The sequence below is a fragment of the Carassius auratus genome, chromosome 27, assembly GCF_003368295.1.
Source record: "Carassius auratus strain Wakin chromosome 27, ASM336829v1, whole genome shotgun sequence".
Lineage (NCBI taxonomy): Eukaryota > Metazoa > Chordata > Actinopteri > Cypriniformes > Cyprinidae > Carassius > Carassius auratus.
Genome location: NC_039269.1, coordinates 27,455,922 through 27,466,081, shown reverse-complemented (window position 1 = coordinate 27,466,081; position 10,160 = coordinate 27,455,922). Strand labels below are relative to the sequence as shown.

The 10,160-nt window shown below is 42.8% G+C and overlaps 1 long non-coding RNA gene across 3 annotated transcripts; it reads right to left on the bottom strand.

Annotated features, from left to right (window-relative positions):
* Positions 1 to 2,378: 2,378 nt before the first annotated feature.
* LOC113046452 (uncharacterized) lies at positions 2,379 to 3,420 on the bottom strand. 3 transcript variants are annotated; one of them, XR_003276093.1, is made up of 3 exons: positions 3,265 to 3,420; positions 2,710 to 2,769; positions 2,379 to 2,437 (listed from the first exon to the last, which is right to left on the bottom strand). It is a non-coding gene; the product is annotated as an uncharacterized LOC113046452 (long non-coding RNA). The 3 variants fall into 3 exon arrangements; XR_003276092.1 differs by having other exon boundaries at positions 2,404 to 2,506; XR_003276091.1 differs by lacking the exon at positions 3,265 to 3,420 and having other exon boundaries at positions 2,404 to 2,506; positions 2,710 to 2,850.
* Between the last annotated feature and the right edge of the window lie 6,740 nt (positions 3,421 to 10,160).

The following is a 10,160-nucleotide window of genomic DNA, read 5'->3' as shown; positions in this document are numbered from 1 at the left end:
GAATAACAGTAAAATGCTGCAAATCATTTTTTTTTCTTGCGCTTGAATAACGATTTACACCTATACACTGTAACCAACAGGGCACCCAGTATTCTGGGAAGTTTGTGTGCATTGGGAATCATATTTTTACACACAGCACACAGTGAAAATGACATGAATAGGACAGTGGGAAAATGCATAAAGCGCTGCATATTTTAAAATCACGAGTTCAAAGTTTAACCCTCTATGGTACGCAATATGATATCAGTGAGAAAACAAATATTTGTTATGTTTTTCCTGCTTATAATTGGACACTATAACAGTATCAATAAACATAATAATTATTTTTTAATTAATTAAAAGTTTGTTACATTGTACCACAATGGACAAATTGAAACATTTGACATTTTCATGAAGAAAATTTTTATGTTTACTGAAATCATCAATTTCTTTAAACACTTGAACAAACAGATTTATCAAGTTTTTAATGAATTACACATTTTATATTTAATAAAAACTATCATTTATAATCCAGCTGTTGCCCTCAGGCAACATTGGACCATCGTGGAACGCAAACCATCATATCATCAAATTATGATATCAAAACATTACAATCAGTGTTGTTTCAAGTTAAAACATTAACAATCACCATAACCTTATCCTAATATGAACCTTATCCTAACAAGCATGCACATACACATACACAAGGACCTGCATGTTCACAAGCACATACACACAAAATCTCCTTCCTCACTAATGGCACCTCACTGCTTGTGAAAGGTGTGGAAGCAATTCCTCTCAACACATTTTGAGCACTGCACTTTTACAATGCCTGAACAACCTGGGAATTTGCATCTCCCCTTTCTTTCAACCCAAACAGGCCAATGACCGGTCTGAACAATGTGAACCAGCGTTGATGGTCGTGGTTCTACAGGGGTTTTTGGGCGCTTCTCAGGCTGTTCTTCCTCAGTGTGCGGTGATGTTCTCCCTCTTCCATACAGAGACATCCTGCAACATCAGCTTTGAATTTTGCAAGGCTGCTCACATCCTTTGGGGAGATGCCACAGTTTCTGCTGTCTCTCCGGTAGAGGAGCCAGGCCTCAACAACAGCAAAATCAAACATGCGGAAGACCACTCGGTGATACCACTTTTTGGATCGAATCTTTGTTCTGTAGAGGGAATGAGGGAGTCTAGTAGATCAAACCCTCTCATACTTTTGTTGTACTTGGTGACAATGCTTGGGCATTTCACCTGGACTGTTGTCTTCTTTTTTTTGTCCCATCTCGTCACAGTGGTTGCTGGATTCGCTGAGGCAAAGGTGGAGAGGAGAGTTACTGCTTTATTATCATGCCACTTCACAGCCCTAAGAGTAACCCCATTATAAATGGTCTCCTTTTCCTCAAAAGACCCCGTTCCTTTCCAATTCATGTCTTATGTTACCACTAGCGCCTATGTCAGGCTGCCCATTGCAAGGAGAGATACACCCAGTGTACACCTCAAAGCTGTAGACCATGCCACTGCTATCAGCAAGAACAAAGACTTTATATCCCCAGCGTTTTGGCTTCTTGGGATTGTACTGTTTCATGGGGTGTTTCCCCTTGAATGGCACAATTTTTTCGTCCACACAAAGATTTCCATCAATTGGGATTGCTTGGAACTGCTCCAAGAGGGATGTCAGCAGTGGGCGCACCTTATACAGCTTGTCATAAGCTGGTTCTCCAATATACTTGTATTCAAACCAAGTATGCCTGGTATGGCCTTATGTGATTCCATTATGGTACAACGTTGCCTCAAGGCAACATGCAGTTTTATGTAATTTCCAATGATATATTTGATGATATATAATATAAAGTTTTTGAAAATACTTCTTTACTTACCAATGAAGGTGATTCAGATTTTTTGTAGCTGATTATCTGGACAGAAATGAGTGAAAAATGCCTTTTTCAGTGGAGAAAATATGGAGCCATGTGACATGTGCACGTGTGCTGAAAGAGGGAACAAAATGGACCCATGTGGGTCATGTGACCACTCTTTTGCATTTTCATTGGTTAAATACGAGTTGCCCTCCCCTTAGAGAGCATTGACCATTTACATTTTATTAAGTTTTTATATGAAAAAAGCTAAAATAGACTATGTTGCCTGGAGGCAACACCGTACCATAGAGGGTTAAAGCATTCAATTCACATGGACAGACCATGACACAGAGAACACGTGTATGGAGCTAAAAGAGTCTCAATAAAGATAAATGCACACACTACATTCACATATGCACACATAGGATTCATACATGCACACACATGATTCATAAATACACACAGGATACACAAATGGGCACAAAATTCACAAATGCACATGTAGCGGTTGTTCCTCTGCGTTGTGTTTTATGGATGTTAAATAAAAATAAAAGAATTGTCCACACAAAGCTGGTTTTTAACTGATGAGGATTTAATTGTAGTGCCTGTGTAGTAAAACAAGCAAACAGACAGGCACTGTTATCTGCAACAGCTCTTAATTATGCCTCTCCTCTCTGATGGCATTGAAGCAAAGAGTAACATACACACACAGACACTTTACAACACACATAATATATATAATATAATATATAATAATAGTATGAGCAATAAAAATAATAAAATAAGTCATATAATATAATACATTCACAAACATGTCCTTCTTATATACCAATAATTCAACAGCATTACAGTGTTTCTTGAATACTATTTAACATACCTGTGTAGTAAAACAAGCAAACAGACAGGCACTGTTATCTGCAACAGCTCTTAATTATGCCTGTTAACCACAAAATACATGTTAAGTACCCCAGGCAATTAACCACAGATCACACAATGAATGCAATATACAATATATATAAAATATATAAAATATATCTCCTAAGTGTACAAAATACAAAATATATTGAAGACTAAAACATATTTAGTTTACAAAATATAATTATACATGCACATCTTTAATTAAACATCTCAATCTATTATTTATCAATTTCTATTTATCTATATATAAATATTCCTTAATTGAGATGTTAGCCGCATAGCCGCTAACATATCCTTCACAGACGCAACGCACACACTTTGCCGCCATCTCACGCGATGCACTATTCACCAGTAAAGAGCACTCAAATAAACTACATTTACCAGGTTAATAACACGAACTAATGGTCAAATATAACATTACACAGAATACTTTCTCGTATTAGCCACACCGACATGACATGAACACTTATAACACATTTTAACATTTAATGAACGGAGCTCATGAAAATCGTACCTCTCCTCTCTGATGGCATTGAAGCAAAGAGGACGAACTTCCGATTGCGCTGCGTTTTGAACGCCTTACCTACGTATGACATCAGCCGACGTACATACTATATTTAATAAAAGCATGCAACATTTTCAAAATAAAATGCCCCAAAACAATTAATAATAAAAACAAATATACATATATATCTATATATATATAAAACCACAAAAAACAAAAATGAATTATAATCTGGTGTAACAACATATCCCTGCTACATCCACCCCCCCTGTTTTACACCAGATTATGCATTACTTACAAAGTCTTGCTAAATTAGCGAAGGATGCCACATTTTCTGAAATCACATTAGATTTGTTCAGTTCTTAACTATCTCTTTCGAGATTAAGGAAACCCAGGGGTAGCTAATCCCCAAATAACCCATAGAAAACCATGCCTTGTACATAGTTCTACATGACACCAACAATGTCCCGTCAATGTACTCATTACACTCGCAAAACATGTATTTAACAAAGCAAAAAAAAAAAAAAACATTTTAACTCTTTAACAAACCTATTTGTTGTTCTCAATTGAACGGTTCAAATTTCATGAATTTCATACACTCTCTGAGTTGACATTGACTGTATCAGTCTGTTAACTGGCTTAATCAATCTCCCAAATCTTGACCTAAAGCCATCTTGTAGGCCAGAGACTCTTTCAATCCCCTGATCTTGCACACTGGACAATGTCATAGGAATTTCTGCAACAGTTGAAGTACACTCATCAACTTCAGAAACACAGTCATCACTTAGAACTGCTGATACAGAAGAATCATCAGACATCAATGAACATACAGATAAACTAGAGTTGGGCAAGTTGTCTGAATTTGCGATACACACAGGTGCTCCAGACATCTCAGAGTCACATTTCACGACTGTGTCACCAATAGCTTCACTCTCATCAGCATTAGTGCACTCCACAGACTCTATTTGTGTCACATCTGTGGCAACATCAAGATCTGCAACCCAGTGATAGGTTCGATCGTCACTCCGAGTTTGATCAGCTTTATCACATGACACACAGACAGTGGAATCCTCGACGTCATCAACACCATCACTACCATCATTCCAAGATGGCACCGGCAGGAAATTGACAGGCATCAACAGATTACGATGCACGGTTTTGGTACGACCTGTCCCAGGATTTCTTATCTGGTAAGTGTTCAATGCACCCCTTTTTCCCACAACAACATACACTACTTTTTCCCATCGGTCGGCTAACTTCTTTTTCCCCCGTTCACCCTTATTCGCAAGGAGTACTCTGTCACCCAACTCAAGAGAATGACCTTTACCCTTTCGATCATAATACTCTGCTTGTTTGGCTTGCTGTCTTTTAGCATGTTCTTGTGTGATTAACATTGCTTCTCGCAAGTCTTTCTCAAGAGACTGTACATACTTGTGAACATTAACGGTCTCATTATTCAACAGGACTTTTTCGAACAGGATGTCCACAGGTAATCTTGGTGTTCGGCCGAACATCAAGAAAAACGGTGGAAACCCAGTGGTCTCATGTCTCGTACAATTGTACGCGAAGGTAAGAGTGTTCAGCATCTGTGGCCACTTAACTTTAGATCTCGGAGGCAGCGAACGGATCATATCACCCAGGGTACGGTTAAATCTCTCTGTTTGTCCATTACCCATTGGATGATATGGGGTCGTGTGCGATTTACCCACACCTGACAATCTCAACAACTCGACCATAAGGGAGCTCTCAAAGTTTGCACCCCTGTCGGAATGTATTCGCTGTGGAAACCCGTAAATACAGAAAAACTTGTTCCACAGGACACGCGCAACAGCTTCTGCAGTCTGATTTGGGCACACATAAGCACAAGCGAGCTTTGTGAAATGGTCAGTAACCACCAACACATCAACCGTTCTGTTGTTGGAATCCTCCGCTGACCAAAAGTCAATACAAACCATTTCAAGAGGGGCACTCGTGTGAATTGATACGAGTGGAGCCCTTGCCTCTGGTTCAGGCCTCTTACTCAAAATACACCTCTGACACTCATTGACGTATGTCCTTATGTCTTTCTCCATAGACTCCCAGAAGAACCGCTGTCTAGCCAACCAAAGCGTGCGATGCTGACCCTGATGACCAGCGTTATCATGCACTCCCTTCAGAACAGTACATCGAAGAGCTGCTGGCACTACAAACTGGTAAGTATTCTTCTTAGAAACCGGATTCTTAGACACTCGGTATAAGACACCCAACCTTAAGACAAGTTTACCCCATTGGCGTAGTATCTTCACAGTTCTTTTAGACTCGAACACTTTTTCTCTGCGAGATGGACGTCTGCCCCTCTCCACAAAGAACTTCACTCTATCAATCGCAGGATCCTGACTCTGCTTTTCCAGCAGTTCATCATGAGTTAGGCTGCGGAGCTCACTCTGCTCTTCGTCTACCAAACTCTCTAAATGCTGAACATACGACATGCTTCTAATGGCTGCACCATGCTCCCAGTCACGGTGAGAATGAAGAACAGCTGACAAATCTTGGTGAGACACTTTGCCAGTAAGGGAAGTGCAACCTACATACACATTTCCACCTACATTCACAGGCTCTGACAGCCCATCCACCACTTCACCATCCTCTCGTTCACACGACAAATGGAACATGTCCTGCACCTGCTCGACAGCAACAGCCTCTGCCTCATGCAGCAAAACATCATAAGGCGTCCGTGTCAATCTGTGCAAAATTCTCGAAGTAGCAAACGGTTCCCTGCTTAATGCATCTGCCACTATATTTTTCGGACCGGGGATATACTGGATATCAAAATTGTAAGGCGCCAGCTTCGCTACCCAGCGTTGTTCACATGCATCCAGCTTGGGCTTTGTGAGGATGTACTTGAGTGGGTTATTATCAGTCCACACAGTAAATCTGTGTCCCCGCAGCCAGTGACTGAACTTATCACAAATAGCCCACTTCATCGACAAAAACTCAAGTCTGTGTGCTGGGTACTTCGACTGTGCATGATTCAAAGACTTTGACGCAAAGGCAATAGGCCTTGCCACGGCACAACCCTCCTGAACCTGTGACAAAACGGCCCCAAGCCCACTAGTGGAGGCATCCACAGACAACAGAAACGGCTTTGAAAAATCTGGGTGCGCAAGCAAAACCTGACTCACTGAGGCAGACTTCAAACTCTCCAGAGCTACTCTGCAGTCATCAGTCCAATCTGTTGGAGAAAGTGTACGATTTCTTTTCAGTCGTTTTACACCCCTCCCCACTCTAGGTCTTTTCTGCCCTGTCAACAGCTGAAACAAGGGTTTAGCCAGCATAGAACAATTTTCTATGAAATGCTGATAGTACACCACCATACCTAAAAAGGATCTGATTTTACTCGCTGATGGCGTAACACAATCACTCTCCATCAAATCCTTCTCAGATATATTCACTATGGCATCAATTTTCGCTGGATCACTGGCCACCCCCTCTTCAGACACAATATGACCGAGAAATTTTACAGACTTCCGCAAGAACCTACATTTTGAAGGAGACAATTTCAAATTGTGGTCTTTTAGACGCCGAAATACCATCTCCAGCCTTTCCAAGCTCTCCTCTTCTGTCTTTCCGAAAACTAACAAATCATCTAAATAACAAAGAAGGCTCAAGAAATTCTGGTCACCAAACACAGTCAACATCATTCTCATAAATGTTGCTGGACTGTTACAGAGTCCCTGGGGCAAACGATTGTATTCATGGAGCCCCATTGGCGAACAGAACGCTGTGAACTTCTTGTCATCTTCGTGCAATGGGATGTTATAGTACCCGGAAGTCAGATCCATAGTACTAAAGTACGCGTTCCCACCCAGCGCTGCAAGAACATCCGATTGGTGCGGAAGAGGATGAGCATCCTTCACCGTGCGTGCGTTCAACCATCGGAAGTCGGTGCATATCCTTAAGTCACCGTTTTTCTTCCACACTAAAACCAATGGTGACGCATACTCACTGCTCGACTTCCTAATGATCTCCTTATCCTCCATTTCATCTAAAGTCTCTTTCAACTTTAAGTAATGAGCAGGAGAAAGACGCCGGTATGGAAGACGAAAGGGCCTGTCGTCTGTAACTCTGATACGATGACAAAAACCTTTCGCTTCGCCACAGTCCAAACTGTGCCTGGAAAACACACACTCATATTTTTCAATGAGATCCACTAACTTGTTTTTCCAAAAAGGAGACACTTCACAATCCCCGACATTCAAGTCGCTCAGCCCCAGGTCGTCCAACCTGCCGTTACCTGTCAAACTTGCTCCAGATGTAGAGCCACCCACAGAAAGACTACCACATGACTTGTCAGAACGTACCGCACCTACATTTTGACTAAACACTCTGTCAGTGGTTTGATCGAGGTCCTCCAAAGCGACGCAAGGATACACATCGGCCACCTTCGCATTTCTCCTCAACACAATTTCTGCATTGGTCGGGTTGATCATCTTTACTGGAAGCCAGCCATCGCCCCACAAAGGTGAAACAACCCTCCCAATCAGCACATTCCGGTGCGCACAACGTGAAGTACTGGGCTCAATGACTACTGTGCTCCCTACTGACAGTACTGACCCTGGAGGCAAACGACCCCAAACAAGATGTTCGCTCCTTGGCTGGAGTGTCACAGCTGACCTCAGTCTCAGAGTACCCACCCTGTCAGGAATCGAATCACCCCTCCATCTCTCGATACAAGAAAGCATGCGTAAAAATTGGCCATTTTCAGATTGCACAATCGAGTCAGGTCTCTTTACCACTTTCCAAAATTGGTCCGTATGCTTCATCTGACTTATTAGAGGTTTCAAGACATTTGTGCCAAGTATAATCGGGTCCTTTTGACCCCTTACAATCAGAACTGGGACAATGAAACCGACCCCGTACACTTCAAGCTTCAGATTGCACACACCATCTGGAGTAGTTTGTTTGCCACCACAACCCACCAAGACAATATCTGAAGAGCTCAGGATATCCCGGTCCAGCACCCCAGCGTCTCCAAGTTGAGGAAGAACTTCCGCACTCAGAGTTGTCGCCATGGAGCCACTGTCCAACATCCCCCGAAGCTCAACTTTGTCCTGTAGTAACACACTTGTATAAAATAAACTGTTACTTTGATCAACTTGCATGCTGTTCTGGAAAATGACTGTTTTTGTTTTGCAAACACTCTCACAGAAGAAGGAATAAACAGACTCAAAATCATACCCAGAGGAACTACACAGCTCCACTTCGTCCTCTGCCCGAAGGGAGCCGTCTAGTTTCCCTGAGACGCAACCTTGTCATGCTGACCGGAGCCCACCCTGGACGTTACTCTATGACTGTCGCAGTTGTAGCTCGCATGTCCAGCCGCAAAACACTTGAAACACAAATTATACATTTTACAATGAGCAGTCGTGCTGTGCTCACCGCTTTGACACACTCTGCACTCTCGAATCTTATTGCCCGTTCGTTTAGGCCAGGGGCCTCGTACAGACTGAGTGTTGCACACTAACGTTTTTTCAAGCAAAGACAGGACTTTGTCCAATGCATTCTCGTCAGCTACGCCCCCACCCTGTTCAGACTTAGACGATGAGACAGGCACATCCACGTCTGGCTCTGATACAACCGTGGTGAATTGTTTGACAGTGTGATTCGTCAACTTGCGTTCCCTTAACAACTCGTCAAGCTGCTCCTGCACCTCAGATGCATTCCATGACTGTACAGGCTTACTCTTGAAAACGAAAGCTAACTCTTTGTCAGGGCAGTTACGAATGAACATAACGGCCACCTCTTTGCTCCTGTTATCCAGGGATCTCCCTTCCCATCTTAAACTTTGCTCTGCAACATCCGCTGCCTTGTTTAGTCTTATCCAAAAATCCCAAGCGCTCTCCCTGGGATATGGTCTCAAAGAATAGAAGTCAGCTAAAGGAATACCTGAACTGGTCTGGTCCCCGAAGTGCTGCTTCAAAACAGAAAATACAGAATCAACAGTTGGAGTTGTAGAACCATTGCGCAGCCATACTCTCATTACATCTCTGGCCCGCCCCATAACTCTGTTCATTATCTCATCAACCATTTCAGACTCTGTCACATCAAGTTTGTTCAAATATACCCTCATCATGTCTTCCCATTCCAGGACTGAGTATTTGTCTGAACTATCTCCTCGAAAGTGTGGTGGTGCGGACACCTCAGCTCTCAGGATCAAGTTCATCTTTGACGCGTCAATGACAGTAGTGTTAGCGGGGTCAGTCACATGACCACTGACACCTTCCTGTAACTTTCTAGCAGATGGATGGTTAGAAAAGTCAGGCCCCATCATACTCTCTCTAATTGATTGCCCAATCTCAATACCAATTTGTCTTATGAGGTTACTCATTTGACCAGACATTTCTGACTCTTGAGGAGCGAATTCATAGTTACTGGCTGCAGCGATTGGACTACCGCACATTTGAACTCTGTCATCGGGGGAAAGACCAGTTGCTCTACCCCGACCTGTACTACAGTACTCAGGGTCTCCAAACAGCTTTGCTCTGTCAGGCGTATTCAAAAGACTGCCCCGCCCCCTACCAGCTGTAAACGTGTTGTCCCACCCCAAATCACTCCGTTTAGCAGCCATTTCGCTCACGCATCAGAATACTTCATTTACAGTTCAGTCAAAACAAGTTAGGCGGCGACACTCCTCGATGATCCAGCACGCTGCTCACTCGATCCACCTTAGACACAAATCACCAGTTCAACAGTCTGTACTTCGCACACCTGCGTCTTCAGCGTTGAATTTCTGCAACACAGTACATCAGCCGTCTCCTCCACGTCAGCAATCCCGGCGGTCGACAACGATCAACCAGTCGACGGGTCACGGCACCAGTTTTGTAGCGGTTGTTCCTCTGCGTTGTGTTTTATGGATGTTAAATAAA